At 47.2% G+C, this 20,782-nt stretch overlaps 1 protein-coding gene across 2 annotated transcripts in view; it reads right to left on the bottom strand.

Annotated features, from left to right (window-relative positions):
* Nucleotides 1–5,620, bottom strand: part of TRAF6 (TNF receptor associated factor 6) — a 40,514-nt gene extending 34,894 nt beyond the window's left edge. For both annotated transcript variants that reach the window (XR_008314519.1, XM_053288131.1), the window contains exon 1: nucleotides 5,375–5,620. The gene's annotated coding sequence lies outside the window, so the exon portion shown is untranslated. The remainder of the gene's footprint in view (nucleotides 1–5,374) is intronic.
* Between the last annotated feature and the right edge of the window lie 15,162 nt (nucleotides 5,621–20,782).

The raw sequence follows: 20,782 nt of genomic DNA, 5'->3' as shown, positions 1-20,782 counted from the left end.
ATCTGGCTGCACCTCTGGCCAGGTCGCACTGTCACAAACTGTTATGAGTCTGGGGCTAGACTGAATGACCTCCAAGGACATGGGAGGAGAGCTGGTCTTGTGGTAGCAAGCATGACTTGTCTCCTTAGCTAAGCAGGGTCCACCCTGGTTGCATCTGAATGGGAGACTTGATGTGTGAGCACTGCAAGATATTCCCCTCAGGGGATGAAGCGGCTCTGGGAAGAGCAGACGGTTTCAAGTTCCCTCCCTGGCAGCATCTCCAAGATAGGGCTGAGAGAGATTCCTGCCTGCAACCTTGGAGAAGCCGCTGCCAGTCTGTGAAGACAATACTGAGCTAGATAGACCAATGGTCTGACTCAGTATATGGCAGTTTCCTATTTTCCTATGTTCCTAAGGACCCTTTCACTCTGTGATTCAGTAATTCTAACAAGGATAAGCACTAGTCATAAAACCAGTTGGACAAGTTTAGCCTGGCAGATTTCTATTGTGTTAGGCGAATGGTTTCCAATGACCAGTAAATACCTGCATTGGGATGTGAATTCCCCCATGTTTCCCCACTCCCTACAGAATGTGTAATTCCAGCCATGTGAACTCAACATTATTGGAAGCAGTGGACTCAAGACGTTTTGTGGCCACACATATTTCAAGACCGTTTCGGTCCAGACGTTGGCCTTTCCTGATCCAAACCAAGGCACAGCTATAGCAGAGCATGAAGTAATTAATTATTTTACCTTTATTTAAAACACACACACACACACACACACACACACACACACACACACACACACAACCCTTGGGTTTTGGGCAGGCCTGCTGGCCTTGAAAATCAAAATCTAATTCCCAGGCAGCAGCTGCCAAGTTGTTAGATCTGGTTTTTTGTTGGTTTGGTGTTTGTTTGTTTAGTTGGTTGGTTTTTGCGGGGAGTGTTCTAACCTGGGTAATCTTCTTTTGTAGGGTTGTGGGAGCTGGGGATTTCCATTGGCTTCCTAGCTGCAGGGAGGTAAGAATGAGAATCCTTACTTTTGTATGGTAAAGTGGTCTGTGCTGGTGTCACTTTTAAAAACGCTTTTCCCAGAAGCTTCAAAGTCTCTCTGCGTGTGTAGGAGGAAGAAAATACCGGGGCTAACAAAGCTGGGGGTTTTGTTTTTGTTTTTTACTCTCCTGCCTTCTCTTCCAGACGTATTTATATGAAGGCTGGAGCACACTCTATGTTTACTAGTTTTTAAACTGTCTGAGGGTTTTTCCCTCTGACTTTTCTATATTATCATTAATACTGTATTCTGCTTTTCACACACACACAAAACCCTTCTCAAAGCATTTTGCATATCAAAAAGAAAGAGAAAATGAAGCATTCTCCCCTCCCTCACCAATAGTACATTATTTTGTGTTCTGTTCTTCTATAGTTCCATCAAAATAAGATTTTGTAAAATGAATCATGAGGAATTGTTTTAAAATATGCCTTGACTTAAAAGATGCCTTGTCTTGTCACTGAAGTGTTTGCTTATCCTTAAATCCTAAAAATTGGGGCAAATCCAGGTATGGGTTAAAATCAGATTGGTAGATATGTATCTGCCTTTATTGTTTGCAATTTGATTAACTGTCTTGATAGACCTTTTGGCAAGATAATGCTAATCTATATTTTATGGGGAAGTTATATTTGTCTCCTTGTCTGGGAATTTGAATAACTTCTTGACTGCAACTGGTAGTATTCAAAGGTATACAGTCCCTGGAACTGGAGGATTAGTATTAATACCCATCATGACTAACGAATGGGCGGAGAGCTGCTCTTGTAGTAGCAAGCATTAATTGTCCCTTTTGTTAAGCAGCCTGGATTGCATTTTAATGAAAGATATGTGAGCAATGTAAGATATTCCCCTTAGGGCATGGGGCCACTCTGGGAAGAGCATCTGCATGCTTGCATGCAGAAGGTTCCAAGTTCCCTGCCTGGAATCTCCATGATAAGGCTGAGAGAGACTCCTGCCTGCAATCTTGGAGAAGCAAGCCACTGCCAATCTGTGTAGACAAAACTAAACTAGATGGACCAATGATCTGACTCAGTGTATGGCAGCTTCCTATGTTCCTGACAGCTAGTGACAGACCCCTTTCTCTATGAATTTGCTTTAGAATTCTCCAAACAGCTAAATTGGTGGGTGTGGGTGTCCGTCTGTTCATCCTCCTTGGATGAACCTTTCAGGAAGAGAATCGGCCTGCTGTGAGGTTTAGGGGCAGCTGAAAGGGGAGGTTGAAGGCTGCCGCACAGTCACATCTTCAAAGAATGACTACAAAAAGGTCCTGTGTCCCCTATGGTTTTATATTTGCTCTGTAGGAGAGATTTTAGCCCTATTCAGATGTTAATTTAAAGACCCTCTGCCAGTGGTCCCTCTAATTTATCTCATCTCTGTGCGGAATGAGTTTTATTCTGGGCAGCATTATAAAGGTAGCGTGTGCACACGTGCATTCAGAGTGGGGCCTTCCTGATTCAACCTGAGTAGGATCTAAACCTAACTGAGCGGACACCAAAAAAACTTGTGAGTGCGTGCACATGCACACGCCTTCGAGGGAACAGTGCCCTCTGCACAAGTACAGTCATCCCTTGCCAACCACGGCTTTCCCAATCACAGTTTTGAGTATCCTTGACTGGGAAATTGTGACCAATCTCTCCAACTGCGACCTGAGTATCCACAGTTTGGTGAGATTTTTTAGCGATTTGGGGGATTTTTCTGCAATTTGTGGGGTTCAGAGGTTATATCCACCAACGGCAACCCACCTGTCAGGCACAGTGGAGAGGGTGGAGGATAGCCCTGCCTTGCACCTGGTGGCAGGGCACAGTGGAGGAGACAGTGGGCAGGTCTCATACACAGTGGCAACCGGCTGTTGGGAGCAGTGCGTGGTCCTCGTGCCCACTGGCAACCCAGCTTTCAGGAATGGTGGAGAGGCCTAGAGGGTGCCCCCCCCACCCCCGGTGTCCAGCAGCAACCCAGCTGCTGGACTTGAAGGGCCAGCCAGCAACCTCTAGCACAGGCTTCCCCAAACTGCGGCCCTCCAGATGTTGCTGAACTACAACTCCCAGCATCCCTAGTCTGTGGCTAGGGATGCTGGGAGTTGTAGTTCAGCAACATCTGGAGGGCCGCAGTTTGGGGAAGCCTGCTCTAGCATGACAGCAGTCTATCTACCAAGCTTGGTGAAAGGGCAGAGGGTGGCTCTCATGCCCAGCCACTGGACTCAGTGGAGGGCCAGCAGGGGACCTTGTGTGTACTGGCAACCCAGCTGCCAGGTTAGGTGGGACAGCAAGAGGCTCTTGTGCCAATGCAGTCGTAGGTCATGGGATGTGGCAGCCAGGCAGGCCTTGTGCTCAGCGGTGGCAACCCAAATTCTGGGCACTGTGGAAGGGGTGGCTTCCAGCCTTCACACCCAGCGGCAACCCAGCAATCACTAAATATGTCACTAAATATGGTGTTGGGCGTGGTGGACAGCCATCATGGCCATCAGCAACCCAACTGGCAAGCATCATGGAGGAACCAAAGATAAATAATGCCTACTGGGATATTTTACATCAAGCAAACAAGAAACAATAAGATCCCCACCATACTATGCACACAAACCATACAATAAAGAGCAGGCAGCAACTGGGCCCCGAATAATTTGATAATCATGGAGGGTCAGCGGGCGGCCCTTTTGCCCAGTGGTAACTCGGCTGCCAGGATAGGTGGAGGGGACAGCAGACAACTTTTTGTGCCCAGTAGCAGCCTAGCTGCCAGGCATTAAGGAGAGGCAGCGAAGGGTGGTGTGCAGCTCCCACCCGCCCACCTCGCAGCAATCCAACTGTTGAGCATGGTGGAAGGGGCAGTGGGCTGGTCTCAGGACCAGCAGCAACCCAGGTGCTCAGCTCAATGGAGGAGGTGATGGCCCAGGGAGAGTGGGACATGTGGGTAACCTCCCTCAATATGGTTTTACCTCCCAAATCTGTTTTAAAGAACTGCACGTCGACAGCAATGCCATGCAGACAGACCAAAAAAATAAAGGTTGAAGGGTGAGATACAGATGCACAGTAAAGGCTCTCAAATTTCATACAGTGGCAAGGAGATCGCAAAAGGGAGGGAAATTTGAAAATAAAGCAAGTACTGTGGGCCAAAACACATCAGGCATAACAAGGATGTCCTGGTGCTTAATGGCATCAAAAAATGGAAGAGAGCTTTGGATTCCTTTAGAGAGCTTGAAGTTAGCAAAACTGGGGTGGGGAGGAGAGGCTTTGTGCGTGGGCCCAGCCCTGTATCTTTTAAGTACCTAGCAATGCCTCTGCAGCTGACCTCCATGCTCAGGAATAATTCAGCTGCTGGGTTGGAAGGGGCTTGCATGCAACTCAGTGGAAGGAGCTTGCATGCAAAAGGTTCCAAGTTCCCTCCATGGCATCTCCAAGACAGGGTTGAGAGAGACTCCTGCCTGCAACCTTGGAGAAGCCGCTGCCAGTCTGTGTAGACAATACTGAGCTAGATGGACCAAGGGTCTGACTCCTTCTTAGGCAGCTTCCTATGTTTCAATGCAAGGGGTAGTGGGCAGGTGTTGTGTCCAGCAGCAACACAGTCCCTCATTGGAAGGAATACCAGAGGCAGCCCCATTAGAGAGAGAGGAGGAACCAGAGTCCATAAGCATACTGTTAACCCTCTCCAAAAAATTTTTATAAATAAATTCCAGCGAGGGGGGAGCCCATCGAGGGATACTAATGCCCAGTTTAAAAGACACACACGAAATTTCACACTTCTGTGGTGTGGGTTGCACTAGGACGGGGGAGACCTGAGTTCAAATCCCCATTCAGCCATGATACTAGCTGGGTGACTCTGGGCCTGTCACTTCTCTCTCAGCCTAACCTGCCTCACAGGGTTGTTGTGAAGATAAACATAACCATGTAGACTCCTCTGGGCTCCTCGGAGGAAGAGCGGGATGTAAACGCAAGAAATTACGGCCAAGGGGAGGCCAATGAGAAAAGAAAGTCTTACGGGGCCAGCAGCCCGAGTCTAAATGCACCCTAAAAACGCCCACGGACCAGGGACCAAACGGCAGATGAGGAGACTACACCTGCCTGACCTCACCCTGACTGGCTCGCCTTGTGGCAAGCTGTTGCTGGAGAGGAGCCCGCGCCCCAAGCTTCGCCCGACAAGGCGATGGGGGAGCGGGCAGCGAAGCCGGGGGCTGGTGGGCTCTCCAGAGCAAGGGAGGCTGGCTGGCAGCCGACATGGCTGCGTTTCCGAGGCGCTTCTTGGGTCCCTTTCCAGCAACAGCAACGAAGCGACAGGGACACCGACACAAGGACACCTCTTGCTCCCGGGAGCCGCCTGGGGAGGAGGGAGGGAGGGAGGGAGGGAGGAATCGCCTTTACCTCGGTCGTCCAGCTGTCACGTCTCATCTGTCGCCAGTGGAAATGCCCCGAAAGACGCAGGATAGTGACCGGAAAGGGAGGCAGCGGAGGAAGCGGCAGAAATTTCCACCTCCGTCACCGAGGAGCGAGGCGGAGCCTTTCACAGAAATTAACATTCGTCCTTGGGACGCACTATTGTAGTCATTCTTCTTTATGTTTCAGAGTAATTTTTTGTTACATAATTGCACATTCAATCACATGTGGTGATGATGATGATGATGATTTGCAGTATCTGGATTGCATCTCTATGATATTTTAATCAGAAATGAAAATCTGATCGGGGTTTTGGACAGAAAACGAAAAGGAGCTTCATTTAACCATACTGAGCATGCTCCAATGCTTTGGAGCATGCTCAGATGCATAGTGTACCACTAGTTGATAGATATGGCAAAGTGATTACTACACCTGGTCTACTACACACAGTCACATGCAGCGTCTGCTTTCCGGGTGGAGGCTGAGAGACAGCACCTATTTTACGACTCCCCCCAACCCTGGAAGGTGCCGCTGCCGCCGCCGCCAGTAGAGCACAGTGGATATGAGAAATGCAAAATATCAAGGCAGCTGCCCGCCTGCAACTGGATATATAATATCTTTCTCACACACTTACTGCCTAAGAAGGCAGATGGAGCAAGGCAGGTGTTCGTCCTCTTTCTCAGGTCTTGGTTGTGTCGTATGAACAATGCAAATGGTTTGGATTTGTGTGTTTTTTTAAATATACGTTTTTCAAAAGTGCAGCTTGTCCGCATGCAAGTCAAGGAGCGCAAGACTTCTGTATTCAATAGAGTACTGGGAATTGTTTGGATTCTTTTGTTTTAATACTTTTAAAAATATGCAACATATACACGAGTGTAGCATGCTCAATAATGTAACAGAATAAATTAAGTACCTCTTGATGGATGAATTCAAAATCGTTTCAAGCATTCAAAAGTGCAACCTGTCCGCATGCAAGGAACACACGTGCAGTGGAGCAGTGAATTTGGGCTGGCAGGGAGGTCTGAGGCGACAATTGGGACAACGGACTGTATTTGCATCGACAGTCACAGGGGCATTGTTTAAAAATGTTTAAAAACGAAAATGAATATTTTTACACACACACACACACACACAATAAGACCTGAGTTAAAATGAACATGATCTGGCTGTGCTGCTGCTGTTTGTTTCTGGGTGGACATGCTACTGCTAGTTATTATAACTTCCAGGATTAACATCCAGGATTTCTCCATTGTTTCTCACGGGTAGCTCTCACTTTTGCCGGCGGGTGGGAGGCGGGGTATTTAGAAAAACACAGTGTTAAAAGTCATCAGCTTTCCTTTCTCTAACATTCTATTCTAATCGTTTTCTATCTCGGGCAAGCGAAGCAGCGGAGACAGAGCGGCACTGTGAGTGCTGGAATCAACACCATAGCGCCCCCTGGCAGTCCTCCCAAAGATATACTGTAGTAGTACTCGCCTTTCATTTTAACAGGCATCCTCCAGAGTGAGAATGCCCTGAGGGTGGGAAGAAGAGGAAGTGAGAAAGAACAAGTCTGGGCACGAGATCCTAAGGCAGAAAGAGGTGGGGCGGGGTGGAGGGGGAGTCAGTCATTCCCATATAACATCCAGTTTTTCTTTTAAAGGTGATTTTACTTCAGATCTGTTTCCATTTGTCACTGCAAAAGAAATTAGCATGTGCACATTGGTAAATTCAGATTTCTGACGTCTCCACCATCACGTCCTTCCAAAATCAAATGGGGAAAAGTAAAACTCGAAGAATCTAACAGAAAGTAAATTTCAGGTACACCCCCCTCGCCTTTGTGCAAGTAGAAGAAATACTTAATTCAACCCATTTAATTCATAGTAAGCTTTTACACACTGTTCTTGCACTGGGCAGTAGGTTGGACTAGAAGGCCCCTTCCAACTCTAAAATTATATGATTCTTTGATCTGATAGAATGTGCATCCTCCCATTGAGCTATGACCTATGTTCAAGAAGTAGTAATGAATAAGAAAGCCCCCTATGAGCATGGGCCGCGTCCATCTCCCTTACTGCTAAGTAAAAATAAGATCCCCACCATACTATACACTAACCATATATAGTTAACTTGATCCAGTATACTTTTATAATCAAAGATATTCTCAATGTAAGAGAGGACAAAATATAACAATTGGAAATTGCTTGATTTAAGAAATCCCAGTACAAAACAAATCAATCCAGAATTTTCACTCGAGGCAAAATGACCAGGCTCAAACTAGAATACTTCTGACACATTATGCAAAAACCCAGCTCCCTTGAGAAATCCATAATGCTGGGGAAAGTGGAAGGAAAGAAGACGAAGACGACCAGCAGCAAGGTGGATGGACTCAATTATGACAGCAATGAATGCACCACTGAGAGACCTTAAAGGCCAAGCTGAAGACAGATCATCCTGGAGAGAATCTATCTAGGTGGTCACTAGAAGTCGACACCAACTTGACGGCACTTAATCAAACAATCAGTACACATTATTTATCTTTTTGTCAGCTCATAAACAACCCATACCAACAGACATATATCTGAGCCTCAGTCTCTTAATCAGCTTAAATGTATGCAGTCCCTCACTGACTAATGCTTTCTCCTTGAAGCTCAGAACCCATTATGTTGAACCTCACCAGTCTAGATTTGTAGGGTTCCTGTTTAGTGGATTCTTGCACAATTCCCACCATGCCTGGAAAGGAAGGTGCAAGGACAGCCGAAATGTGAGTGTGACTGTGAACTGAGACTGCAGAGATCTTTTCTCTGAGTTGTGCAATTGTCACATGTGTCTTTGTAACCTTGAGGCTTGACCACTGTAATGTATTCTGATGCTTTTAATAACCACCCCTGTGATGTTGCCCTTGAAGTTTCCTTTGAGACTATAGTCTATTGCTTTGTGAAGAATGTAGTGGCTTCCTTTTTGACAGGCCAGGAGCAAGTTGTACTGGTGCTCTGGCATCCACAATGTCTTCCTGCAGGCCCTGGCCTAAATGTAATCTGATGTGCTGATCAGTGCTTGAATTTTAGATAAATATACCTTAGATAGCATCTTCTCCCCACTGGCCTGTTCTCATCTTCAAGACTGAATACACATGGTCCTTTTAAGTGCTTGTAGAGTGTCACTATTCTGAGGAACTGCTCATAAGAGAACAGACCTGCTGGATCAGTCCAGTCCAGCATCCTGTTTCACACTCATCCTCTGAGAAGCCCACAGTCAAGAGGTGAGGGCATGCTCTCTCTTGCTGCTGCTCCCCTGCAAATGGGATTCAGAGACATCTTGCTTCTGAGGCTGGAGATGGCCTATAGCCCTCAGACAAGTAGCCATTGATTGACCTGTCCTCTGTCAATTTGTCTAAATCCCTTTTAAAGCCATCCAAGCTAGCGGCCATCACCACATCCTGTGGCAGAGAATTCCATAGATTAATTATGTGCTTCTTTTTGTTGGTTCTAAATTTCTCGACCTTCAGTTTCATGGGATGACTCCCGGGTCCCTCTCTCACAACTCTGGGTCTAGTGTTATGAGAGAGCGAGAAAAAATTCTCTCTGTCCACTCTCTCTTTTCCATGCATAATTTTATACACCTCTATCATGTCTCCCCGTAGTCGCCTCTTTTCCATACTAAAAAGCCCCAGATGCTGCAGCCTTGCTTCATAATGAAGGTGCTTCATAGCACTGGAAGTTTCTTCCTGTTGAAGTCTTCCAAAGATTTAGTCTAGCCCAGTCTGTCCAGCTTATTTTACATAGTATTATTATAATTATTAAGAATATTTATATACCACTTTTCAACAAAACTATTCTAAAAGCAGTGTAGGGAGGGGGGGAGGAGTAAGATGGAAGGAAGAAGACCAACCAGATGTTCCCAGACAACATAAACAACTTGAAGACATGAAAAGTCTTCCAGCAACTATTATTAGCAGCATTTTGCCTTTCCCGTTTTATGATCCTAGCTAGCAACGGTTGGTAGACCTGTCCTCCAAGAATCATCTAATCCCCTTCAGAAATAGGGCCGACACCATATCTTGTGGTAGTGACTTGTGTGAAGAAGTACCTTTTCCAGCCTGTCTTAGATCTACTACCAACGCATTTCAATGGCTGATCCCAAGTTCTAGTATTACAAGATAGGCCAAAAACAGTTTATCTAACCATTATCTTTATACTATGCATAATTTTATAAACCTCTATCATGTCCTCCACTTAGTCATCATTTCCCTAGACTAAAAAGTCCCAAATGTTTCAGCCTTTCCTTGTAAGGAAGGTGCTTCAGCTTCCTGATAATTTTGGTTGCCTTTTCTGCACCTTTTCCAGTCCTGTAGAGAATCGGTCTGCTGACTTAAACTTTCGTTAAACTATTTTTCTCTGGTTAAAAGCCCTGTTTTAAAGCTGACCAGCGTTTCAATTTGTTTCCCTGACTTTAAAGTCACTAGTACCCAGGTGCATATAATCCTTGTACTCATAGGGGCCATTCACATGACCTATATGGCAGGCAGGTGTTTTTTTTACATTTTATATCCCGCTCCTCCTCCAAGGAGCCCAGAGCGGTGTACTACATACTTAAGTTTCTCCTCACAACAACCCTGTGAAGTAGGCTAGGCTGAGAGAGAAGTGACTGGCCCAGAGTCACCCAGCAAGTTTCATGGCTGAATGGGGATTTGAACTCGGGTCTCCCCGGCCCTCGTCCAGCACTCTAACCACTACACCACACTGGCTGGGAACTTTGTCTTCTCCCTGACCCAGATGATCTTTGTAAGCCTGGTGGGAGAGTACTCCGTGCTCCCACACAATCAGCCCTGCTCCATGCAGTGCGGAGCAGGGCGGATCGTTCTGAGGCCGGGACTCATTATCCAGTAATCCCACAGTGCATCACGTGCCAAGCGCAGTGCACTGGAGGATTCCCCCAGGGCAGGGGTGGGGAACCTTGGCACTCCAGCTGTTGTTGAACTACAACTCCCATCATCCCCAGCCACAATTATTGGGGCTGGGGATGGTGGGAGTTGTAGTTCAAAAACAGCTGGAGTGCCAAGGTTTCCCACCCCTGCCCCAGGGGATGGGCATGCTAGGCACCCATCTGCAAGCAGCTCACACTGACACACAATCCTGGCACCAAAGTTAAGGGCGTCTTTGCACCCTTAACCTCAGTGATGTGCCAAGCTGAGGCACTGGGTTTAGTGCTGCCACACTGCTCTGCAACCAGGCTTGGCTGCTCATGAGAACAGCCTCATAGAATCCTTCTGGTGCCTGAATCAGAACCTCACACGTAGCTAATGGCTGCCAGGACCCATTCTGGTCAATGGATACAAATGACTAACTCCAGTCCAGAACATCAATTCCCCATTGAAGTGAGCTGGGGTGATCATTGTTGGAGGTCTCCAGCTATCCCCACTGTACATATGCACAGAAGATAACTTCCAAACCAAGAGGGGAAACCCTCTTGGCTATTGTATTCTCTGTCTTTGTGTGATTCAGACAGAGTGAAAGCAAGACATTACTGTAGAAGTGTTTCCCCTTTCATATTTTCATTATGAGAAGTGAACTGGAGAATCAGTTTTGGTTATTTCTGAAAAGGAGGGAATACACTGAGGGGTTTTTGTGGCCTGGCCTTGTCATAAGCTAGGATTTAGCCTTATATCTATTCCTGGCTGGGGGAACAGAGAGGAACAGACATGCCAAGGGATTAGATTTTAAACCATCCTGTGTAATTTTAAGGAATGTGCTCCTGACAGCCAAACCAGATAGTACGCCAGTAAGGGTTTGTTTTTATTTTTACTATTTAACTATTGACTTCCTTTTTTTCATTATTGCCTGTAATGTGGAACAAGCTGTTTCTTTTTTACTATAAGTGGATTGTGCTTGAGGACTTATAGAGGCTGTTCTCACGATGGAGGGAAACCAGGCTAAAGAAGCCCAGACCAGTTTTTCCCCATTGTGAGAACCAGCGGGCGAGCCCGTTGCTTCTCTGGTGGCTAGCCGCCCACCAAAGGAGCCCTCCCCTTAGCCCAGGTTAGCAGAGCGAGCACTCTGCTAACCTGGCTTTCCTGATTGTGTGCTGGCACGGCTCTGCACCACAGCGACACATGAGGAGACCCACGCCGGTGTCGCCGGGATGCTGCAAGCAGCCTCCCCGGCTCAGGATGCCCCGTACTCTTGCGTGGGGCATCCTGGAACTTCCGGGGACCACGTAGTCCCTGATTCCTGCAGCCCCCACTGGCTCTGCGACTGAGCGGGCAGTCGTGTGGGTGACCGATCCGGCCACCCAGGGCTGCCTCCTGATCATCTACGGGGAGAGCGGGCCAAGCCCACTCTCCCCGCAAACCTCCTCTCTGCGCTTCCCACTGCTCGTGAGAAGTGCCTCATATTCTGATAGCCCTACTCACAGCTGTTTGGTTACATGCTACCAACAGGGTCCAGTTTTGGATCTTCTTGAAGGCTCCAGGAGATCTCCAGTCAAGTGGTGACCCAAACCTGTTTTTGGGGTTCTGTTTTATAGCTGCATCCCTAAAGCTTGAATTAACAGGCTCGATTATGTCTATGATGTCACCATGCTCCTCTGTTGGTGCAGTGCTTTGGGCGCATTCCTCACGTTGTGTTGTACAGGTACTGCATTTGCCTTCATCTGAATTTTATGTTTGAAATGTATGGCAGGAGTACAAAATAAGACAGTGTCTTATATTAATTTTAGCCCCAAAAAATGCACTAGGGCATATTAGCGGTACATCAGAAATTACTGCTAGGTCTTACTTTCGGGGAAACAGGGTATCAGCAAAAATGTCCGAGAAATCAGCAATCACATCAGCGTATGGATACTCCATCATCTGTAATACGGGTTCTGTGCTATTTGGGTCTAACACTATCTGTAGAGCTTTCTGAGGTTTCGAGACCTTTGAGACTCCTTTTGTGACACATACTGTACACTTTCCCTTCTGCTGTACGTCCTTTGTATTCCAGGACAGCAGTGAAGAATCCATTTATGGCAATAGGAGAACCTCCATATCCCCACGGGTAGGTGTCTGAAGGCTGCAGGTGCAGATCTGATGTAGTAAGGAGTTTCTGGTAAAGCAGATGGGAACCAGAATCAGCCAGTATCTACACTTCATGGCCATTAAGTTTAACTTGGCAATGTGGAGAAGCAGGCTCTGAGTCTGTCGCACTTAAAACACTGTCAGGAAGTGGTTCATCTGCCTCCTCCTTATCATATAGTAAATCAGTAATGGAGGGGACAGCAGACCTGCAAACCTTAGCAAACTGTCCCCATCTTTTGCACCTGTTGAAAGCGACCTTCTGTGAAGGACAGTGAGCAAAATTGGCTTTGTGAGCAGAGTTTCCACATCGGTAGCTCCTCCTTTCTTGTGCTGCTACTTTCCGGGGCAGTGCCAAATGAGAAGGCTGGGTTTGGAAGGATTTGGACTGTACAGCCTGGATTTCAGGAGGTTGTGTTTGAGGTACCAAAGAGAGTGATTTGGCACAATGAAGAGCATTTTAGGAACATAGCAACATAGGAAGCTGCCATATACTGAGCAGGGGCGTAGCAAGGTTGGAGTGGGCCCAGAGACAAGATTTCAAAATGCCTCCCCCCACTGAAGCTCAGCTCATGAAGTAAAGAAATCTTAAATGATGCTGAATAGTGGTAACAAAAAGCATAGTAATGTTTATATATATATATATATATATATATATATATATATATATATATATAAATAATTTAATGGTACTAGAGAAAGACATGCTGTTCTGGTAGCTCCAGGTCTTAACACTCACATCAATTTCGGAGGATGAATACAACTGAAGAAGTCCTGGTGGGTGCGTGGCTGGGGGAGTCAGTCATGTGACTTGCCTCTGGGGGGGGCCCCAAGGCAGTGGGCCCCCAGACAACTGTCTCTCCCTGCCCTATTATAGTTACGCCCCTGATACTGAGTCAGACCATTGGTCCATCTAGCCTAGATGGACCAATGGTCTGACTCAGTATGATCTAGCTCAGTATTGTGTACACAGATTGGCAGCCGCTTCTCCAAGGTTGCAGGCAGGAGTCTCCCTCAGCCCTATCTTGGAGATGCTGCCATGGAGGGAACTTGGAACCTTCTGCATGCAAGCATGCAGATGCTCTTCTCAAAGCAGCCCCAAATATCTTACAGTGCTCACACATCTCCCATTCAAATGCAAACCAGGGCACACCATGCTTAGCAAAGGGGGCAATTCATGCTTGCTAACACAAGACCAACTCTCCCTCCTATCCATCTCTATAAGTTTTCCACTCTTCTCTTCATCTCTATAACTTTATCCGAGGTAAGCTCCCACTCCAATAGCAGTTTTTCACACTGTTTGGAGCAGTTTGTTTTCATAACGATCTGACCCCTTAGCATTTCATCAGTAAAGCTGGCAAATTCACAGGTTACACTTAAGGCACGCAGTGCTGTGACATACTTGTAACATTCAGCAATCACACTCCAAGTAGGGTTGAAATTATCATCTAAGGCTTTAAGAGCATCTTCATAAGAATTGGCATTCCCATCTTAAGTGGCACAGCGGGGAAGTGCTTGACTAGCAAGCAGAAGGTTGCCAGTTGGAATTCCCACTGGTACTATATCGGGGAGCAGTGATATAGGAAGATGTTGAAAGGCATCATCTCATACTGCGTGGGAGGAAGCAATGGTAAACCCCTCCTGTATTCTACCAAAAGAAAACCATAGGGGCACCAGTAGTTGAAATGGCACACTTTACTTACTCCAACTTGGCAGGAAAGAGCAAATCATTATATATTCTTTGCCCTCCAGGGCCAGGCAGTGAAGCAATATAGCCTTTTGCTTTCCTGGAGTAAAATCAGGGGTCTTTATGGTGAGGAGGTAATTGCAGAAATAGGACCTCCCTTGTTTCCAGGGAAGAGCAGGTTCAGCCATGCTGCAGGATTGAGAAGGAAAGAGTACCGTTAGGGGCTGTGCAGGTCAGGTAGCTGTAAAAACAATCAGCAACACTGATAATAGAAATGTAGAAATGTAGGCCCAGTAATTCAATGAAATGAGGTTGCAGGAACATTCACAAGCTTTGCAGGCTCATAAGCTTAACTGGTTAAAAAAAAAATCTCATCACCAAATGTTTTATAGCTGCTTTCCTCATAGACACAAATACATCTTAGGTAGATTTAACTAAGAGTTGGTTCAGAAACAACTCCATTTTTCTCTTCCTCCCTTTTCCTTTCTGACTCCACAACCTAACCACACACTTTCTATAGGATCATCACTGGGACAATTTTCTTAGGAACATAGGGACATAGGAAACTGCTATATACTGAGTCAGACCATTGGTCTATCTAGCTCAGTATTGTCTTCACAGACTGGCAGCGGCTTCTCCAAGGTTGCAGGCAGGTATCTCTCTCAGCCCTATCTTGGAGATGCCAGGGAGGGAACTTGAAACCTTCTGCTCTTCCCAGAGTGGCTTCACCCCTGAGGGGAATATCTTGCAGTGCTCACACATCAAGTCTCCCATTCAGATGCAACCAGGGCAGACCCTGCTTAGCTATGGGGACAAGTCATGCTTGCTACCACAAGGCCCGCTCTCCTCTTTTCTTAAAAGCACAACATAAAAGATTACTGAATAGAATACAACACACACCTATACACCACAGTTAAAGAGAAGTGGACAGAAAGCCAGTCCAGAGAAATTCCCAGGTGGTGAATCTTCAGGGAGGAGTTATTCCAGGGAAACATCTTAAAGGGGCAAAAGAGTACGTCTCACTTGAGGCAATATACAGGGTATATTTAATTAGCTACACCTCATTTTTCCTTTAGGTGTCACCACCTTTAGTTTGGCAAGGTGCGGGGGAAGGGGTGGAGAGAATGAATCCGACTCACTGAGGTCTGGAAATGTGGAACTTCTCTGGCATTTCCCCCACCAAAGAGAAAAGGCAGGTACAATCAGTTTTGTCATATCTTTAGGGTGTGACAAGACTGTTGTTGGTTTCTTGTTTGAAGCCTCAATATTATTGAGGAAAAGTTGAGCAAGAGAAAGTATTTTCTTTGTGGAGAGTGTTGTGCATGAGACAGAGCTAACTGAAACAAAAGGAGGTCCTGGGACTGAGTCAGAGGCTACGCAAGCAGCAATTCCCCAGACTTCCGAGACTAGTCTAGGGGTACAAGGTTTATTTTTTCTGTGTTAAACGCTTCAGTTCTTAGCGTAGTTTACAAAGGGAGGAAGGCTTATGAAATCCCCATGTGTGCCCATGTCCCCTTTTAATAATGTTTCCATATACAGTCTGATACAGACCAAATTCATGAGGGCGGGGGGGGGGGGCATAGCTCAACCAAGGGTCTGAGTAAGAAGCAGATTCCTTTACCCCCCACTAGATATTCAGGCGAAGAGAGAGCATTTTAATCAGATGGGCCTTTACTGCCACCTGAAGTTTGTTTTCCATGGAAGATTTTGGGCTGGAAAACCAAACCAGCCTCGGTTCATCTCTAATGTGCAGTATTAACACCAGACTACCTTGCAGGGTTGTTGTTGTGTGCTACTGACTCTGACTCAGCCTGATCCCCTCCTGCAAACAGCAGTATTGGAACTGCACTGCACTGCAGAGGTCTTGTCCCTTGGTCTCAGACGTGCCAACCTGAAACATGGGAACTGTGGAGTATATTTGGCTTTGGAATTTGCATTGGCAGGAGAAGAGCTATATATTATTAAATGTGCACGCACACACGAAATAACACTTCGCCAAAAAAACAAGATCTGCGTTGAAGAGCAGGAGCTGGGAACTTTTGGCTGGGGTGGGGGAGGGAACCCGCACTGTTGCCCACCCTCGGAGCTTTCTCCATCGATTTTCATGACTAGGTGTCAGTTTCACCCTGGTTGGAGTTAGAGTTAAAACTGGCTTCATCAGTGAAAGTCCGGAAATTCTCTCTCCAGTCCGTCAAGAGCGTCTTTCTGGTCTTCATACTTCTATGGTCTCAGCTAGACAGCCAGCAAACAAACAAACGGGAGTGGGAGAGAAACTCGCGGGGGGAAATGTTGCTGAAGACAAGATAGGCTGGATTGTAAGAGAGAGGAGTAAATGCGGGGACGAGCGAAGGGAAGAGAGGCACAGAAGTCCGTACAAGCCTGCGCATGCAAACCTGTTTCTCTTGTTGCTGAATGGGGAGGAGGAGAAGCAAATGTAGTAATACGCAAGCAAAGGGGCGGGTTGTAGGCGTTTTGACTTTTGCAAAGCTGTTCCTAATCTTTCGTGAAGCGGGGAGACACACGACATGCACTTGTGTGTATCAGGTTGCATCACTGCTGCTGGTCATTGATTTTGACGAGGCGAGGACAAAGGCCTGCGGTATGCCGCGCAAGGAAACGAACACACGCCCTTCCGCGGAGATGGCATGATGAATTCGCAAAGATGTGCTCTGCTGAGAAGCGCACAACTTCTGGGGAAGCTTGGCATGGGTGTGTGTTAGGAACATAGGGAGCTGCCTTCTGCCGAGTCAGACTATTGGTCCGTCTAGCTCAGTATTGCCTACACAGACTGGCAGCAGCTTCTCCAGTATTGCAGGCAGGAGTCTTTCTCAGCTCTATCTTGGAGATGTCGCAGGTGCTCTTCCCAGAGTGGCCCAGGGAACTATCTAACTGCACTCACACGTAGTCTCCCATTCAAATATACCCCAATCTTTTATCTTCTTTATCTAGAAAGTGTGAGCGTGGGCAAGCCAGCACATTTTTTTTAAGGGGGCGGGAGATAAATGCCCAAATAAGGAAGGAGATTGGCTGCTGGTTGTGGTGAAGGGGGCGTGGGGAGTGTCCATTGGTTTGCAGTGGCGGAAAATGCAACTCACTCTGTGTAAAGTTGGATTGAGCATGTTTACTCTCCTCACGTGGTGCTATTGAATTGATTTCTGGCGCTGCTGCTGCTGCTGCAGGACCTGAAGAGGAAACGACTTATTTCTCCCCACTGTAAAATATGCTTAAACATCCGTTCAAAAGCTGCTCACTACGAACCTACGGTTGAAACGTATATTATATGGATCTATTTAAATTAAACAGCTCTAGAAATGTGCTGAGCTTGGAATTCCTGCCCCCTTTGTCTTTGCTGCTACCTTGGGGTGGACATGGAGTTGTGCCCAATCATGCTGAAATCCTGGTTTTGATTTTTCCTCAAATGGCAGCTGGGGCCCAAGGGGGAGCAGGCAAGGCAAACAAAACTAGACTAGAGCAACCACACTTATGTTCACAGAGCTACCACGTGGTCATACTTCTTTGAGGACCTAGCAAAAGACATAGGAAGCTGCCATATACTGAGTCAGATCATTGGTCTATCTAGCTCAGTATTGTCTTCACAGACCAGCAGCAGCTTCTCCAAGGCTGCAAGCAGGAACGGGGCGTAACAAGAGACAAAATTTTAAAATGGGCCCCTCGTTGATACACACACACACACTTCACAATATATAGTCATGTGACTTACCTCTGGGGGGCTCCTCGAGGCGTGGGGGCCCCCAGGCAGCCACCTCCCCTTGCCTAATAGTAGTTACGCCCCCGAGCAGGAATCTCTCTCAGCCCTGTCTTGGAAGCTAGATGCTCTTCCCAGAGTGGCTCCATCCCCTGAGGGGAATATCTTACGGTGTTCACACATCAAGTCTCCCATCCATATGCAACCAAGGTGGACCCTGCTTAGCTAAGGGGACGAGTCATGCCTGCTACCACAAGACCAGACACAGAGTTGTGAGCTGCATGTTTCTGAATTCTCATCAGGGTGGATGTTGAGTATTTCAAACATCCAGGGTGGATGTTTTAGTCTGTACCTCCAAAATGGGAGTGGGCCTGCCAGCCATGGAGGACAGCTCCAAACAGCAGCATAGCTGTAATTGAAGAAGGTAGGACAAATGGCCCTGGGCCCCTGAGGGAAAAGGCAAGGGCTTTTCTCTCCCTCGCACCTCTCCAACTCACTGGCATACTGTGGGCTTCTAACTGGAAAACACATCCTAGCTTCGAGCATGACAAGTCCTCCAAAGGGAAGAGTGTCAGGCAGCATCCCGCTCTCCTCTTGGCTGCCTAGGCTCAGCCACAGCCCACTGCATCCCCAGCTTGAGTGAGAGGCTCAACAGTGAAGGAAATGTCACTGAGCATCCATCCACCAGTTATGAGGAGCGAATAAGGGAGGAACGCTGCATGACACTCCTCCCTCCTGAAGCAGAGACAGAGCAGAAAAGGAGGCTCTTCACACGAGGAGGAGGAAGAGCCAAGAGGGGGGTTACGGGGACAGAGGCAGATTAAGCACTTTGCAGCCCATAGACCGCCAAAGATTTGCTGCCCCAGTGGCGCCGGGGTGTGTGTGTTTAAATCTTTTTTAAAAAATGTTAAAACCGCCACCGCGCAGCAGTGCAGCAGCAGAGAGGGCAGCGATACCCCTTCCTTACTTTTCTGCATGCAAGTGCACAGAAAAGCCCGATTTAGGGCAATAGCTGTCATTTGGGAGGTAAGCGGGTTGGGTGAAGAGAGGTATCACTGCCCTATCTGCCGCCAATGCAGCGAAGAGGGCAGCGATACCACTCCCTACCCAGGCCCATCTAACTCCCAAATGATAGCTATCGCCCAATTTCAGGCCTTTCTGCATATGCACAGAAAAGCCCAAAATTGAGTAATAGCTGTCATTTAGGAAGTAGGCGGGCTTGGATTAGGAGGGGTATCACCGCCCTCTTTGCTACTACGCTGCCACATGGCAGCGGTTTTAAAATTAAAAAATAGATTTGAACTCCCCCCCCCCGTTTTTAAAAAAAGTTTAATTCCCCCCCCCCCAAGACCAAAATTTGCCGCAGGGGGAATTTTGCTGCCATAGGCAGTTGCCTCTACTGCCTCTCCTTTAATCCGCCAGTGTGTGAGGAGAGCGAGTTTGACCCGCTTTCCCCACAGATCATCACTTGCCCGTTGCTGGGCAGGCGGATTGCCCACGCAGACAAGCGGCAGCTTTGCTCCTGCGCTCCCCGCTGGAGAAAATTACTTATACAGCAGAGTATTTCAGGAAGTTATTCACTCCCATTGCAGCAGAAGTTAACAGAGTCTCAGGGGCAACAGCTTGTAAATGATGAACATGGAGATTCATGTAAGGTTAAACTAATCTGCTTTATTCGGAAGTATATGATAGAAAAGACCTCTGTCTGACAGCTGGCTGTGTGTTGGTCAGAGAGAGACCTATAGAAGTATGGTGCTCAGAGAGAGAGAGAGAGCCAGAAGCATTGTGAGGAGAAGAAAAAAGTCACCCTCAGGAAGTTCCTGGGTACATTCTATCCATAGAGGGGTCATAGAGGCAGAGATAAACAGGAAAGAGAAAGAGGCCCTAACTATCTATCTCTACTCCCAATGCCCATAATGGGCCCTTAGGGTTACTGATGCAAAAGGTCGATGCCATCTGGAGCTGGATCTCCAACACCCCTTCTTATCACCTGTCGCACCGGTTCATGACTCCCATCTTCTCACAAAGCATCTGGAACCAATCTCTTGGTAGTGGCTTGGTCAGTCCATCTGCCACCATCTCGAGGTTCGCTATCTCCATCTTGCTTCAGGAAATTTGTATCCACTGGTGTACTGACTTCATTGGCATCTGTCAGTCCTAGGCATGGTCTTGAGCTGGTCTTGTGGTAGCAAGCATGACTTGTCCCCTTAGCTAAGCAGGGTCCACCCTGGTTGCATTTGAATGGGAGACTAGAAATGTGAAGCACTTTAAGATATTCCCCTCAGGGAATGGAGCCACTCTGGGAAGAGCATCTAGGTTGCAAATTCCTTCCCTGGCATCTCCAAGATAGGGCTGAGAGAGATTCCTGCCTGCAAACTTGGAGAAGCTGCTGCCAGTCTATGGAGACAATACTGAGCTAGATAGACCAATGGTCTGACTCAGTATATGGCAGCTTCCTATGTTCTTGAAGATCCTTTATTTTCGGCTTCTGGTTGAGAAGGAATGTCCCACCCCCTTCTCTATTTGAATGCCAAGATAGTAGGAGATGTTTCTGAGTTCCTTCCCCTCTATCCATAGAGGGTTCATAGAGGCAGAGATAAACAGGAAAGAGGAGACCCTAACTATCTAGCTCTACTCCCAATGACCCTGGTGGGCCATTAGGGTTACTGGTGCAGAAGGTTGATGCCATCTGGAGCTGGATCTCCAACACTCCTGCACCTGCTCAGGCGCTCCGGGGGTCATGCAGCGCCTCTCCATGTTCCTACCCTAGATTACTTTTAAACACTACCCATTCCTTATTAGCAGGGGTAGCCAATATGAGGGTCTCCAGCCAGGGACGTAGCAAGGTTGGAGGGAGCCCAGAGACAAGATTTTAAAATGGGCCCCTCGCTGATATACACACACAAACACAATTCACAATCTAGGTTTTTTTTACTCTCTGTTCCTGCCGATCTCCAAGAGACTCAACATAAT

This window comes from Hemicordylus capensis, chromosome 2 (assembly GCF_027244095.1).
Source record: "Hemicordylus capensis ecotype Gifberg chromosome 2, rHemCap1.1.pri, whole genome shotgun sequence".
In the NCBI taxonomy this organism is placed as follows: domain Eukaryota; kingdom Metazoa; phylum Chordata; class Lepidosauria; order Squamata; family Cordylidae; genus Hemicordylus; species Hemicordylus capensis.
This window is presented reverse-complemented; position numbering and strand designations above follow the sequence as displayed.